The following is a 17,937-nucleotide window of genomic DNA, read 5'->3' as shown; positions in this document are numbered from 1 at the left end:
AAGGTAGAGAGTGATAGTTGATAGAGCTTTTTGTGTTTAGTTACATTATGTTACTCTATTAGAATCTATCATTAGAATATATTATTGTCTACCAGTGATAGAAAATGATATAATTCTATCACTTCCTATCGTGAGAGACAATGATATTATAGTATTCAGATGGAGTTTCTATCGTGATAGACAATGATAGTATAGTATATTATTAGGGATAAACAATGATAGTAGTCTATCACGATAGATAAGGATAGAATTCTATTTCTGTCTATCATTGATAGTATAATGTTATGTCATATTATCTTCTAACTTTAAAACATTTTCTTACTTGCAACAAGTTGAGGAAGTTGAGGAAGATGCTAATGAATAGAATCAAAGAAGACAAAAGAAAATAAAACAAATGAGTGGGAAGAAGGTAAATATCAAACTAAGATATTAATTCTTTTACATTCAACAAATTTTATATTATTAACATTCTTCCAATTTCATTTCAGGTTGTTCAACAAAAAGGAAAGGCTAAAAGGTTTAGACCGAAGGTAGTTGTTGATACCCATATTAAGGATGTAATGCCAAAGCGACAAAGCAAACCATCACAAAAAGCATTGGACAATAAAGTCGCACCAAAAAAGGACAACGAGAAGAAGAAAGTATCTCCAAAAAAGGCAACAATAGAGACATTGTTGATAGATAGTCGGTCAAGTTTTGATTTAAAGATTTCTCAACTTAAATCTCAATCTCAATCTGAATACTGACTTGACTATAGAATAATTTTTCTTTTGATTTAGGACTACTTGTGATATCACTAGTTGTAAATTGAATACAAAATGTTCGTTTTTTTAAACAATGACTATTGTAAATTTTTTTTTTTAAATTTTAGAAAAAATTCTTGAAAGTTATAAAATTGTTGGATCCTAAAGCATTTGATCTATCCGTTTGAATTTGAAGTGAATATGAATGAAAAAAAACATAGTGTCCTTGCTGATAGACACATATAGACTTTTATTAGTGTTTATCATATGTACAGTTTGCTCACTGATGGAGTTTTTTGGCACATGAGAATTTTTATGTTTATTGATAAATTTTTTTGGAGTTTTGTTCAATTTGTTAATCCATGATCATGTTCCTAGGTGTAGGTGCAATTGGAGTTTTTAGGTGATAGATTTAAAAGAAAAATTATATTAGTGATAGACACAGATAGAAGTCTATCACTATGGAGTTTTTAGGTTCAATTGGAGTTTTATCGATGGAGTTTTTTTGGCACATATGTAGTATAGGAACATGAAATCTATCAAGTCTGGGGTTTTTTGGCACAAGTGTAGAATTTTTGTATATGTTGTGATAGAATGTGATAGGCTTCTATCAGTTTCTCTCACACGTTTGTGTGACATACTAATAGAATTTTTTTATTTTTCTTCTTTTTTTGTTTTGCATATGTCGTGATAGACATTGGTAGACTTCTATTAGTGTCCATTAGTCATAGATAGAAGTTGTACATTTTTATTGGCGATCTCAGAGAAGAAAGCTCAAATTTCAGTAGAAGAAAAGGAGAAGGTTTGAATAGGCTCACATCTTAGCAATAACTTGAAGAAGAATGTTTTTGTTTATATAACACTGATAGACTTCTATCAGTATCTATCGTTGATAAACATAACTAGATTTCTATTACTGTCTATTACTGATAGACACAGATAGAATTCTATGAGCGTCTATCAGCGATAAACACAACTAGACTTTATATAAGTGTGAAAAATGATATCCATTTCTAAAATGGTGGTAAGGCCTAAAGCAATGCAGTGAGGAAAGTAAAGTTGTAGATTGTTGTTTGTGATAGAATGTGGCTACTTTAAGATGGAAGTGGGAGTTTGAAAGGTTGTTTGAAGGTTATTTGGTTAAATAAGTTGTGTGACTTGTTTTGTATATGACGTAATAGACATTGATAGACTTCTATTAGTGTCTATTAGTATGGACACATAAAATTTATTTCAAATAGTCTTTTAACTTTGTTGTTGATACAAAGTGGATAATATACTAGCATATAAGTGATGGATATATTCTATAGTTGTTGCTTAGGCAGCTCTCCCACCATCCCCATTCTTCTTGCATGCAAGTAGATCAACATAAACCAATGCTACAACTGATAAAGGTTTATCATTGTTGATCATGATAGACACTGATAAATGTCTATCGGTGTCTATCACTGATAGAATACTATCACTTTCAATTAGTGTTAGATATTGATAGACTTCTATCATTGCTATCACTGATAAATTATATTAATAATTCATAAGAATGTTTATGTTCATTGATGGAGTTTTATATAAATGTCTATCGCTAATAGTTACTTTGTTGTGCTTCAACTAGCTTAAATAAAAGATGAATATAAACAAAAATATTCAAGTATTTTATTGATTTAAAGATATCATTCCATTTGGTTACAACTCAAGAAGAGAATAAATAAAAAAATAACTTTGATAAACTCTAATATCAATCCATCAACAAATACAAGTTAAAAAAAAAGCAACAAACAAGACTACATCATTGATTAACTGGCGCAAGTTTGCAAGTCCGACAATTGTAACCTTTCCTATTACATCGACTACATTTTGATTAACTTTTAGATTCACCTATAGATAGGATCCTTTGTTTTTTGGTCTCCTAGCTTGACGTTTATGATAGGAGGTAATGTTTTAATCTGATCATCTACAACCCTCCAATCTAAATGAATTCCAACAGGTCGAACACAATCTTTATACTTTGATGACAATATTGCTGAATAATAATATACAAACACATAAGAATAAGTATCGACATTAAGCCTCCGAAGAACAGTAAGTTCATGATCATATGGAATGTCATCACAATCCTATACTCGACAACTACAAGATCCCGAGTCTAGTTTCACCGAGAACTGTTTATGACCATCCATTAATTTGTATTCAACATTGCTAACAAGATCAACCTAATGAATAAAAATGAAAAAAAATAATTATAATCAACTGCCAATAGATTCTATCATTGTCACTATCACTATCTATCGGTGATAGACAGTGATAAAACACTAAACCAACTGAATTTCTTCCAATACCAAACCAGTTAAACCATTGGAGTTTATCATATCACCCACAAAAAATCTACCAACCTTATAATAATTCTCATAACAATTGTAATGGTTCTACTGTACACCATAAAAAAACAACTACAGAAAGATTAACCATGATATCTAATTACTGCAAAAGGCAAAAAAGATTGTATAAGAAAACAATAGCGAAAATATCTATTACAAATAGACATTGATAGAAGTCTATCTCTGTCTATTAGTGATAGAATTCTATCTTTGTCTATCATTGATACACATAGATAAAGTTTTTATGAAGAAAATTGTAAACAAATTTAATCAATCAAAGAAGAAGAACAAACACAAACAAAACCAATACAAACAAATCTAAAACAAAAATATAAATTGATTAAAGGAAGAAGAACAAGTGCATTATACAAATACAAAAACAAATCAATACAAACAAAGTGATAGACAAAGATAGACATCTATCAGTGGTAGACATCAATAAAAGTCTTTCACTTTCTATCACAGCTTATCAACGATAGATAATGATAGAACACTATCATGGTTTATCTGATTTGAAATCCAATTAGCCATATTTCGATAGAGTTTAAGTCAAATCACTTGAATTTCAATGTCTATCAATTGAAACATCAACATTCTGATGTCTATCAGCTAAAAATTTGAGTTGTTGGATTCTATTAAAGAAGAAGAAGAAGAAGAAGAATATCAATTGAATAAGAAAAATAAGAAGACTGAAAACCAACAATGACTATAGAAGAATAATAAAAAGAAGGAAAAAAGATGTTTCATGTGCACAAATGATTAAACTTCAATCCATTGAAGAAGAAAAATTATAGTAGAAGAAGAAGCTAAGATTTTGAAAAACCTAGAAGAAGGTGAAGATGAAGACAAAAAATAAGAAGACAAAGAAGAAAAATAAGAAGAAGACAACGAAAGATGAAGACGAAGATAGAAGATGAAGAAGAATAGTGAAGATGAAGAAAACACACCTTTCAATCTCGGAATGAATAACAAAGATGAACAATGAAGAATGAAGAACAATCGATGAAGCACGAGATAGGTTGGAATTGTTGATCAATGAAGAACGATCGATGAAGCACGATATAGGTTGGAATTGCTGATCAATGAAGAACGCTAGAAGAAGAAAAACGATGAAAGTTGATGAAGAAGATGAAATCACCGATCAATACACACATGAAGTTCAAGTGTAAAAGGGGTAGGTTGGGGAATCTTCAAAATGGTGTAAATATTTTGTTATGTTTTTTTTTATTCATAACAATTTTCCTCTAATATATATTTATTAAATAAAACAAAAATAATAACTCAAAGGGAGTTATTATGCATTAAGGGGAGGGGAGTTATCCAGGACCATTGTCTCGTGGGATTCTCGAGGGATGTGTGTTCTGAAAAAGAAGCAACGTTTTTTTTTAATGAACAAAAACTATCTCTAAAAAAATCTCTACAATTCTCTTCCTCTTCCAAACCATAAACAGATCTCACAACCTATATTCATTGCCTAAGAATAGCAAAGAATTCCTTTTGGTGGTGTCCTTTGTTTATGATCTGTTCGGTTTATGGAAGATTTTGCAGCACGTTGTGTCACATCCCTCCTAGGCTAGCCTCTTAACCTGGCAAGAGATGTGAAGACAGCAGATGTTAACCTTCTTATGACATCCACTGGCCATCTAGTACTTGTAACCTATCTTCTCGTCTTTACGTAATCTGATAAACAAATACATATAATTATATATCCAGACAATCCAACATAGGTCTTAAAACAACATGATCTTTCAGATAATAGCTTGGCTAGGTGGTCATATGATAAACTTTAGATACCTATTTACAGACCAAACACATACTCAGCAAATTATATCATATTTACATACTTGAATCTATTCTCTCCCCAACTAATCGATAGGATATATTAACATGCAACATAAACAAATAGAATCAATAAGCACTCTAATTACATTTAGTTTGAGTTCTAAAAGCATGCTTTTGCAGAAAATCACAAGAGGGTTTCAAATTCAACATACCTTTGATGAATTCTCCTGATAATTTGTACAAATACAAGTTATTTATACTACCTTATCTAGATATTGCGGCCGAAAGAGAATAAATATGTACCAATTGTATGAAAATTAACTTCGAAATACAATAATTCTGAATTATTGCAATTACACCCACTAACACCATTGAGATGGAAGAAAAGGAGATTTCTACTCTGTTTTGTAGGAAACCAAGTCACCGCTTGTGATTAAGGCTCAAGACAAACTGACCAACGTATCTCTATCACATTACGCCCATCAATCAACAATGAAAAGACGATTAACGCAATGACGGCGCAATGCGACAATCGATCCAGAGCTGACTTTCAACCACATGCGACAATAAAAACAACACCGCATGCGAACACTCGATCGAAAGATGCAGCTGAGCAACGCAAAAGCGGAGGATTGTGACACGTATACAACTAACGCTTGTGCAAATTTGACGGTCTGATTGCATAACAGAAGGAATAATATCCCTCAATCTTCAGAATTTCCATAACAACCAGTGGAGACCACAAGGCCGAAGTAAAAAATCTTCACCTATAAATACCCCATAGAATTCACAGAAAAATATGCTACTTGATACGGGGCAAATTGATATTAGGTCATTGAGAAAAAGACTGAGCTGAGTGTTAAACTGAAGAAATTCGGGAAGAAGAAGAGACAAGGCCGAGAGGTGAGTCTCAGTGTTAATCTGCCAGATCCCCGCTGCGAAGCTCTACACTCAGATCCTTGCTACCGGTTAAGCAAGCCTGAGAGGGAAACTCATCCTTCCACGATCCATCCATTCTGGCAAGCAAATCTCAATCCAAACCGGTGCCGAGACGTTGGCACTTGTTTGTATCTGTTTCTATCTCTTTTCATCATTGTATTTCATCTTCTTTATCTCTTCATTCACACCATGTATCAGACGCTAAATAGATATATTAAATGTCTTGATCGTTTTCATCACCACTTCTCTGTCTATTTCCATTCCTCCGTTTATCATTTTCTTCATAAAGTGTTCTTAACCCCCTGGTATTTAATATTAATTAAACAAGTACTTAATCTATGTTAAAGAGATAATTGCGTTTAGCTAAGGCATGCTAGACGGCATCTTCACCTGTGAGAGCAGAAGTGAAGATTTCATTCTGATCTATCGAGAGAAGGTCAGAAGAATGCGTTAACTAGAGCGAGTAGTACTTCCAGAGATGGAAGCAACCTTGCATTCATTACGTTCATCTTTGTTTCACCACAGACATGTGGGAATGCGGCCGATCACTAAAAGGTGTACGCTAAAGGAAAAACGGAACCATGTTTATTATTTTAACGCAATTAAGGAATTTGCGATGTTTATATTAGTTATCTTTCTCTTTCTGCTTCGTACATAAGACCTGCCATCGCATCACATGATCTGTGTATAATCTTCACAGCCAGCCTTGACCTCAGTATCTTGTATCATGAAGCCTGTATCCTGTACCATCTTAGCTTAGGTTTACTGCACTTTATTTTATTATCGCATTTTACTGCTTTACTTTACTTTAACGCATATTTTAAATACTTGTACAAACCATACTTTTAAAAGATTGAAAAACCTAGTCGCATGTATCATAAACATTACGCAATAACCTCAAACAGTCCCTGTCTTCGACCTCAGATCATACTGAGAAACTTGCGGTGGAATTATACTTGGTTCCAACGCAAGGAAACTTATGACAATGCACAGCATACTACAAGAGCATTCAGTAATAATGCATATCTAGAAGTAGTATTGCATGAATTGAGTCAAGTCAAGTCATTATTGCATATCAATAGACTTGTATCTTGTGTGTGCATCACTGTATAGCTCAATTCTTTGTCCAACAAGTTTATGGCGCCGTTGTCGGGGAATTGGTTACGGGGACATGGGTTTGTATCCTTGCTTGACATTGTATAATTTATTGTCAACATCTTCTAATCAAAGTTGTTCTTCATGTGAATTCAGCTCCAAATTGCCAATGAAACACTAAGAGATCTTCTCTACTATTCTTAGCCTTGAATTTACGTGGTGAAACTCCAATTTGAGTGAATTTATGAAAGGAATTTCTGGGTTTTGGAGAGGAAGAAGAAGAATGCAGAAATTGATTTCTTTAGCAACCCATACCCTCATTCAGCAAATTGGAGAGCCTTTTTATTAAACCACAACATGCAAGCACTCTGATTAACAACAATGCTAGCAGCTACTTCAAATTTGAAGTGGAAAAAGGTGCGATAATGGAGGAGGAACACCTTCTCCTTTCATTTTGTGGGAAAAACCCACTTTGATATTAATTTTCCAATTAATTCCAAATTAATTAAAATAATTTTGATTAATTCACAATTTCTCAAATTGAATTGAAATTGGAAATTAATTTGATTTTTAATTAATTAAACATATTTAATTAATTAATTAATTTAATATCAAATATTAAATTAATCACACACCTAATTTTAAACATGAATCTCAGTCATGTAATTAATATTTAAATCAATATTTAAATATTATAAACTCTCCAATTTTGTTTAATTTAATCAAATTAAACGTTAATTATATCGAATATAATTGTACAAACCTTAATTCGAATTTGAACTTATTCAAATTCAAACCCTAATTTCAATTTGAACATTTTCAAATTGAAATTCAATTTGAACAATTCAAATTGATACCAGATTCACTCAATTTATTAATTCAAGGTGTTCATATTTTACACTAATTAAGATTAATTGACTAACACTCTTTAGACCAAATTAATCAATATTCGTTAACTATCAAGTCACACCACTATAGCTCAATAGTTGCACTCTCCTCTATAGATATATTTGTGTCCACATGATTTAACCATAACCAGTAAGTCGACCATTCACAAGTTTTTCATAATAACGGCTGGGTCAAGATGCTATTTTACCCCCAATATTATATCTTGCTCCTTAAGTTCCATTGATCCTCTAATGAACAATTGGTTTGTGATCCAATCACTAAACTGGATCCCTCTCGGGCCATTGAGAGAGTGGGACCCTATGTTCAAAACCTGGATTCAGTACTTAATAGAACAACCTTTCTTTTATTCCTAAATCGGGTAGGCGTGAACTCTTTATTGCACCCTATGTCTCCAGCTATCTACTAGATCTTATCCCTAAAATGGGAAGCTTATTGAGCCGCTGTTGAGCCAACCCTTACCTATGCAAATTTAAGAATAATCCCGAATAAACAGAAGTTCATAGTTAGCTCAAGATTAAGATCGAGTTACCTAGGTAATCTAAGAGAAATAGACAATCTTAAACAGTAAACAGTGTTATAAAGTAAAAGTGACTTATTTCTTGGTCTAATCTTATGCAAACTCATTGCATAGGACGCTCCCACTCCTCATGTCAATATATGAATGAATCAGGATCACTTCATTTGTAGCACCTTTACAACAACTTGTAACCACTATAGAGTAGGTCACATCCAATAGTGTTATCAAAATAAGGCATCCAACCTTATTCGTATACTATAGACCATTTTGGATATTTACTCGAACTTGATCCATCTTTATGTCTCTACATAAATTCAATTATTCATGTAATAGTCATGGATCTTAGTTTATTAGATTTAGACTATATGAATGCAATTTAAAGATTCAATAACAACTTTATTGAAGAAATGTTGAATAACATCTTTATTGATAATAGAAAATGTTTAACTTTACAAACTGCGAGTTTTAGGACATACAACCCAACACTAATATGTACATTTTTATAGGACAACTTAAACTTATTAAAGACCCAAACTGACCCAAACTGCTTGATCTATCTGGAATTTTCTAACTGTGATATGGCAGACTGGCAGTTGTAGCTAGGTACCGAGAACTCGATCACTACCCGAGGAGGAAAATATTTTGAAAAAGTGAGCTGGGATGCCCACCAAGTGACTATTTAAAGCATAACATAACATAATGTAAACTAATTATATGTAAAGAGAATTATGGTAAGATCATCAACATTTTTATTGCCTCAGGGATTTAAGCATGCTTTGAAAAACTAAGTGCTTGGTAAAATACAAAAATAACATGGTACTTAAGAAAACCTTGAAATCATAGCTTGATTTATGTAAATCTCATAAAAAAACTTTAGTATAGCATTGTACCCTTTTCATCTTAGTTGAGGTAAAGCAAGCTCAATATACTCAAGGTCGATAACATTAGCTAATGTAGAGTGATCTCAATACAATCAATATCGCTAACTCTTATACGTGTATGCATAAATGCTCCTAAAAGGCTAAGCACCCTAGCACACAGCCTAAAGCCTACATGTGTGCTAAAGTGAGTCCCCAAAACCTTCGTATACATATAGATAATGCATTTCCTAGATACCTTCATCCCTTCAGTATCGGGGTCCCAGATACTTGCATCTTCTTCAGTATCGGGAATCAAGGTACTTAAAATCTTTCTTTATAAAACATACTTTGAACATAAAATCATTGGGGATTCCATCCATAACTTAACATTTGAAATAGGAAGACACAAACACAGTGCTTTAGATAACACCTTAGGAATGCCTATTAAATCATGCTTTGAAGCATCTCATAGAAATGCTAGTACATTGAGCTTTACTAAGGAAAATTAATACTTAAACATAACTTGAAAATATTTTGGGCATATAGCTCATATATGTGAGCAATCCACGTTCAAACATACTTTAAAAATATTGGAACAAATAACTTGTAAGAGAAAACTTGTGCTTGTATCATACATGTAAACATGAATCATATGGCTTATAAATCACCTTTGTAAAAGGAGTTAACTAATTTCAATTCACAATCATTCAATGAAATCATTTAAGTAAAACAAATTTAATCATTTGTCACTCATTGTTACTGATTGGTTCCTAAAGAGTTATAAGTTGTTTCAACCTCTGTTTGACTTGCCAATATATTAATAACTCTTGGTTAATTAACTAGTTTCCATTGAATAACTTTAATCTAACTTAGCCCTTTTTTGGCCCCCTTGATCCTTGACGTAAGTAAATTCCACATTTATTTTGAGTCCACATTTTGAGTATTTTTATAGTCTAAGTTCCACATTACTTAAGAGACTTAACAATGTCTTATCAACTCCAAATTCCTAACGTCAGACCAATGTCAAGCCCTTAACAACTAGGCAAACAACTTAGGTTTGGTGGTGTTGGGCACGTGCACAGGCCCCATAGACGCACACAAGATAGTCAGGTGGCCCCTCATGGGCAGAAATCATGCGTACAGGTACCCTGGTGATTGGCGTGAGCAGCAACAATGCATGTGTACTAGGCATTAGAGGCGTGCACGGACTAAGCGATGAGCGAATGTCTTAACTTAGCGATAAGCTTGGATGGCTGACTAGGCGATAGGTTATCCTTGTCACTTGGTTGAGCATGGTTGCTCGCATAGTGGGTGTGTAACTGTGATGGGCGTGTGCATGAGGTACCTCATCGACCACCCTAATCAATCGCCTGCCTTCTTCAACCTTGGACAGTTGCTTGCTTCTTCAACACCTATTTTTAAGATTTAATTTTCAATACTCAAAACTCTAATTTTTATCATTCAAACTCGAATTTTTTTCTAGCAACCTTTTTCATAACCTTTTAACTTACTTACCTTAAAATTAAAGCTTCTAATTCCTCCTTCTTTGCTCAAATTCCACTAATCTTCAAGGGTTTCTCGGTTAAGCTCAAATCTCAGACCAACCTATGGATTTCATCAAATTTCACCATCAAATCAGTTGCATTTCATCAAGGCAACCCCGGTTCATCTTGTACACTGATCAAGCTTTTAAATGGCTAAGAAATCTCTCCTTTGGCACAAGTAATTAGTCCAAACCGATATCTTCTTTTCAGCCCCTGTTTATACTAACTTTTGCATGGCTTCTTTGCTTATTAGGGTGACACCTCATGCCACTATCTTAGGTTTTAGACCTAATATTTCGCCATTTAGCCCATTAATTATGCCAGATAGCCCACTAATTACCCTTAAGAGAAAATTTCCCCAACACCTCAAGCATAGTGGAAATAATCCTCACCTACAACTTTCATAAGCCATAGGCTCACCTCACTGCCCATGCTACTTCCCTTCTTATTGCCTCAAGCTTCTATTCTTCATCGGCGCATACTCTTCTTCTCTTCATCGTCTAGGCCCTTCTTGCATGCGGCATTACCTCATAACAAACCTCCCATGTCTTGCCCGCCAAGGCCAAGGCATACTCTAAGCCACCGACCTCCATGCTAAGCCTCCCTTCTTCCAACAAACCCTTATAAAATTTACTAAGTGTTCAAAAAACTTGTCTACCCGAGAGTTTCACTTTATGACATTACTTAGTTTTTCATAAGCTTAACACTTAGAAAATCTCTATTCTTGTTTCTTTCTTCTTTTAAGCTTCACATGTCACACCCCCTCCCAGATTACCCACCTAATCTAGAAAGAGGTGTGAAGATGCTAAACAACACCCCCGATAACATTTAGCATCTTACTAACCAACTTAACATGTGCTTAAATCTGAACAGTTACACAATAATCCTTTAGTACATTTAATTTCCATTCAGCATATTTCATATTACGATATCCACGAACAAGTTTCATAAACTTTCTATCTCCTGTTATATACAAACCATGAACAAAGTTTAGACACAACAGAAACACTTTCAGACATTACATAACAAAACAACTCCTCTTGTCCCGTACTCCCAAAACCATGACACGTAAGGTTCGTGATATACAATCTATTTACATCAGTGCAAGGCCTACAATGTAGCAGGAGACTCTTGTCGTGTGGCAGTAAATAGCTCAGCGTGTTTCTGGAACTTTAACGCTACCTCGGGGGGAAAACATAAAACATCAAAAGCATGAGCTAATGCCCAGTGAGTGGTAATTAAATATAAACATAAGTTATCGCTTTCTAAATCACCAATAAAAGTAATTAAATCATTCAATAAAACATTGGCCAAGTATAAAAGATTCAATAGCATCTCAAACACGTGCTAGTAAAATAGTGGCATGATCAACTCTCATAAGCATATTTTAAAGCATTCAATCGTTATCAGAAAACCACACCAACTATGCCAACAACTTCCAAAGGCGAGGGTTCAAGCGGTGTTAAGCAGAAGGCATCAGTAGGTTGCTCCCGTGCTCAAGGGAAAATTTTTGCAATGACCCAACAGAAAGCTGATGAAACACCAGATGTCGTGACTGGTACGTTAATTGTTTTTAGTAAACCTGCTCATGTATTGATTGACCTTGGTGCTATGCATTCTTTTGTGTCATGTGTGTTTGTTGTGGGTGTTAATAAAAAGTTAGAATGTTTGCCAGAAGAGTTATTAATTAGTACGCCATTAGGTGAAACATTTGTGGCTAAAGATGTAAGAGGATTATCAATATAATTTTAGGATAAACGGGAGATGGAGAAACCGAAATTATGAAGAGAAGCTGATTAACTGTGAATGGTTTACTTTCGAATGTTTTGATATAGAAACTAATTATATATTATAGTATGTTATGATTTATGAAATGTGATGGCATGATTTGTTTTACTTGATTGATATTTCAAAAATGTTTAAATCGTGATTTCTAAACTCCCGATGGTTTTATACGATCTTGATTTATCAAAATGTAGTTTGGAACCAGAGTTCACACAATTGTGACTTGTATTGTTTTATATGAAAACCTCTTGATGTTGAATTTAAAAATGCTGAATGTTTGTGAAAGTGGTTTCAAACTACTAATTCTTGTACCCGAGAGAAGGTTATTTTCCCGTGCTACTTGAATGTGTTTCAGTAGCATTGCTCAGGCGATCAGGGGGCTACCAGGGTCAGATGTGGCCAAAGTATATCAGGAAGTCCAGAGGAACCTGCACCTGTAGCGCCACCCAGACTATCAGGGGGCTACCACCGGGGTCAGATGTGGCCAAAGTATACCGGGGAGTCCAGAGTAACCTGGGCCTGTGGTGTGTATTTATGCTTAGCCTTGAGGTAGCTCTATGTGCACGTATGACCTTGTGATTTGGTTTACACTGCGGGGGGCATTCTTTGTCCAAAGTAACCCGCGGTTGTAAACGAGTATTTGGATATAAAGTTGGTATGGTTTTCTAATAACGACTGAATGCTTTATAATGTGCTTATGAGAGTTGATCATGCCACTTTTTTTTACCAACACGTGTTTGAGATGCTGTTGAATCTTTTATACTTTGTTCAATGGTTTACTAAATGATTTGATAAACTTTATTAAAGATTTAGAAAGTGATAGCTTATGTTTATATTAAACTACCACTCACTGGGCTTTAGCTCATGCTTTCCATGTTTAATGTTTTTCCCCACCCTCAGGTAGCGACAAGTTCCTGGTGCTTGCTGAGCCATCAAACGCCACTAGTGTTGTTAAACATCTGTTATATTGTTTGTGCATGTATTTGAGAGTATTCCAGAACAGTTAGAACTTGTGAGTTACATGTCATGGGAGGTTTTGTTCAAAATAATCCTTATTGTTGGTCTGTAAATCTATTTAAACAGTATTGTGATTTAAACTGAGTCAAATTCCTAAACTCTCTCAACGAACATAGATTATTTTTGTAAATGGGTTTTGGAAGTTTGGGTTTGATCTTGAGTACATGATATGTTAAGAGTTGGGACGTTAGATGTCATAGATTATTGTATAGGATATTTGTGGGTGGGGTTCTAGTGTATTGTGTTGTTTCTTCACTATGTGGGTTTGTTAGCATTAACGACATAGAGGTGTGGTTTAATATCTTGAGGTATCTAGGAATTTGATATAATTCTAGGGATGAATTTCTTGTCAAAATATCATGCCTCTTTAGATTTCCATCGAAAGGAGGTAGTGTTTAAACAACTAGGAAAAGTCGAAGTGAATTTTAAAGGTGATAGACGAATCCTACCTGCATGTGTGATTTCTATACTAAAGGCAGGTAAGATGTTAAGAAAGGGTTGTGTTGCTTATTTGGCTCATGTGATAGATAAAACAAATTGATAAGAAGTTGAAATTAGAAGATATACCAGTGGTGCAAGAATTCCAAGATGTTTTTCCAGATGATATGTCAGGATTACCATCTGATAGAGAGATAGAGTTTGCTATTGATTTAGTGCCTGAAACAGCTCCGATCTCCCAAGCACCGTATAGAATGGCACCGACAGAACTGAAACAGTTGAAAACTCAGCTGCAGGAACTGGTGGATAAAGGTTACATTAGACCTAGTGTTTCTCCATGGGGTGCTCCAGTATTGTTTGTAAAGAAGAAGGATGGTACACTAAGATTATGTATTGATTACCGACAGTTAAATAAGGTAACAATACGTAATAAGTATCCTTTGCCACAGATTGATGATTTATTTGATCAGCTAAAGGATGTCTCGGTATTCTCCAAGATTGACTTACGGTCGGGGTACCATCAGTTGAAAATTAAGGAATCAGATATTCCAAAGACAGCGTTCAGGACAAGGTATGGGCATTATGAGTTTTTAGTAATGCCATTTTTTTTACCAACACGTGTTTGAGATGTTGTTGAATCTTTTATACTTTGTTCAATGGTTTACTGAATGATTTGATAAACTTTACTGGTGATTTAGAAAGTGATAGCTTATGTTTATATTAAACTACCACTCACTGGGCTTTAGCTCATGCTTTCCATGTTTTATGTTTTTCCCCACCCCAGGTAGCGACAAGTTCCTGGTGCTTGCTGAGCTGTCAAATGGCACTAGTGTTGTTAAACATCTGTTGTATTGTTTGTGCATGTATTTGAGAGTATTCCAGAATAGCTAGAACTTGTGAGTTACATGTCATGGGAGGTTTTGTTCAAAATAATCCTTACTGTTGGTATGTAAATCTATTTAAACAATATTGTGATTTAAACTGAATCAAATTCCTAAACTCTGTCAACGAACATAGATTATTTTTGGAAATGGGTTTTGGAAGTTTGGGTTTGATCTTGAGTACAGGATATGTTAAGAGTTGGGACATTAGATGTCATAGAGAGAAGTGATGTTTAACGTCTTCACGCTTCGTTCTAGGTTAGAAGGGAAATCTGGAACGGGGTGTGACATCACACCTATACAACAAGGATTAAAGTTTACTGAGTATCTTATAGCAGACAGCATCAAAGGTTAACTTTAAAGCATAACTATTTAGGAACTTAAGTTCTAGGGTTTACATGTGGAGTTTGAAGGTGATCCAATTTGTACTATTCTGTTTTGTGGAGAGGAGTTGCAAGAAAAAAATTTTCAAGGGTAAGTTTCTCCTTATCCCTTCTCATCTCCTAGTAGTATGCTTTATCTTAAATGTTTATCCTGTTTTCGTCTCTGTATTTCTCTAAATTTTGTGTTTTTTGAAATTGTTTAACATTGACACTGCATTCACATGCTTCCGCTTGGAATTCAATTCCTTCAGAAGCATCCTAATATGTCCACAAAAGTGATAGTGCAGATGCAACTGTGATCTTGTTCGGCTCATTTTCACGCTCGTTATTATTACCCTCCAGTGCCAGTGAACCATTCTTTTGAACAACCAAACTGCTTCACAAAAGAAACTATTAGACAACAATAAATAAATCTTGCTCATCTTTTATTAACCACAAAATGCCAATTACATAACTGAAAGCAAGATACAACAATAATAACCCTTTAACAATATTTATAACAAAACTCTAACTAATCCTTATGTCTAATAGAAACCATTTTGAGCACAAACCAACAATAAAAGCATTCCAAGCAGGGACATCCATGTCTGACATACTTTCAAACAACCCTATTGCACTATGAACGTCCCCAAGCCTCGGTTACCCCGAAATCATCGCCGTCCAAGACACTACACTTCTCATAAGCATTTCGTCGAACATCTATCTTGCATTCCCAATATTTGAACAAAACCTCGAATAGGAATCAACAATGGCCGTTTGGACAACTGGGTATCGACCAAATTTAGATTTCAGGACCTGGGTTTTCGTGCCATTGGACTCCAAAACCTCAGGCCATGATTTAAGGACATGGGGGTAGATAAAATGGCTAGGTTGAGGAGCTCTATGACGGACCATGTTATGGTACAAAAGAGTGGCTTTAGGATCGGGTTGTAAGCCATAAGCTATGATAATTGCAGTATAGAGATAAACATTTAAGGAAGTTAGATAATAAAATACGAAGCGAGCGTTATATAGACAAACATTTAAGGAAGTTAGATAATAAAATACGAAGCGAGCGTTACATAAGTCGGTAAGAGTAAGGTTACAGAAGCGTAGAAGCTTTAAAGTTGAAGAGCTGTGTTTGTGAATGACCAAGAATGATAAGAAAAGAGTTGCTTAACTACATTTTTCAAGCGCTGCTAGAACCAATTAGTTCAAATGGGGTTGTATTGGAATTGACGTCATGTTTCTTGCTTGAGTTAACAAACTAGTTTTGAAATAATTCTAAGTAATTGATTTCAAATCATTTCTGACCTTTGGAATGAATAAAAGAACATGGAATTTTAAAATCAAAACGAAAACAATCCTCCTCTCATTCTCCAAAGGTTTATTGTATATTTAAAAATAAATATAAAACAATTCTCACCATTGTTCTCCATGTATTTAAACATAATTAAAAAAAAAAAAAAAAAACTCGTTATTATAAAGGAATGGTTAGAAATAACACGGTTAAGTTTTCACTTTAAAAAACGAGCATCCTTTTTGAAAACTCGTAAAAATAATTTTTCTCGGTCTATCTCAGGCGAGATTGACTTTCGAGATTTAGTTAAAAAAAAAATCAAAATTTTCTAACTTATCCATTATTTTGGGCTGTACCTCTCCCTTGATTACACATCAAGATTTGCTATTTTTTTTTATATAATCTTCCCAAATCTTATATATTTTCAAATTAGATAGTCCAAATTGATTCAACATTTTTAAAAAGCTCAAATATATGAATTTCGGTATTAATTATGCCTAAGATTTCATCAAGAAAGTTCAAGTATGTAGAATTTCAATATTATTTTGTTGGGATTAACCTCGAGATCCATATAATCTTTTCAAATTATATGCAATCTATCCAAATCTTATACCAACTCTTACCTCTTCTCGAATTTTCTCTTGCAATATATCCCAAATCTTATATAAAATTTTGCAAATCTTACCTCCAATTTATATTTACACAAATTTCTAAATTAATATATTGATAATTCACCAATTATCTTTTTAAATTTTTTTTAAATTATGTAATATTTGGTAATGTGACTTTTTTAGTTTTAGAAAGATTAGAGAAGATTACGTAACCTTTGGATTTTTTGCATTTCTTACTCAAATCTCGAGACGAGATGTATCGAGAAGCCCTAAACAATCGATAAGTTGGAATATTCTAATTATTTAATTAAAATTTAATTAAATATCTTATAATTATTAAGGGAAATTTTGCAAAATTATAAGTACAAAAATAAAAAAGTATGAAATTTTATTTTAACCAAAACAAATCAGCTAAAAATATTTACACAGCAAAATATCATCATCTGTGATAGACCACGATAGACAACAATAAACTACTATATGTATCTATCAATAGACACAGATAATAATCTATTGTTGTCTATCACATATAGACGGTCTATTATTTGTAGACATTTTGGTTAATTTTTCTTATATTTGAAAACAACTCAAAAACTAAAATATCATATTTTTTCTTTCATTTTTAGTAGATGGTCAAGTAATAAAATTTAATTTTAATAATTTCAAATCAATTTGTTTTAAACACAAATATTAATGAGTCAATTGCAACTTTAAAAAAAAATAAAAAAATTAGGCGCGTATGCTTAGGTTTTGCTTTTTTTGCAAATAGGTAAAAAACT

The sequence above is a fragment of the Benincasa hispida genome, chromosome 6 (genome assembly GCF_027475165.1).
Source record: "Benincasa hispida cultivar pf3 chromosome 6, pf3_genome.v1.1, whole genome shotgun sequence".
Classification (NCBI taxonomy): Eukaryota; Viridiplantae; Streptophyta; class Magnoliopsida; order Cucurbitales; family Cucurbitaceae; genus Benincasa; species Benincasa hispida.
The sequence above is the reverse complement of the archived record's forward strand: the minus strand, read 5'-3'. Positions refer to the sequence as shown.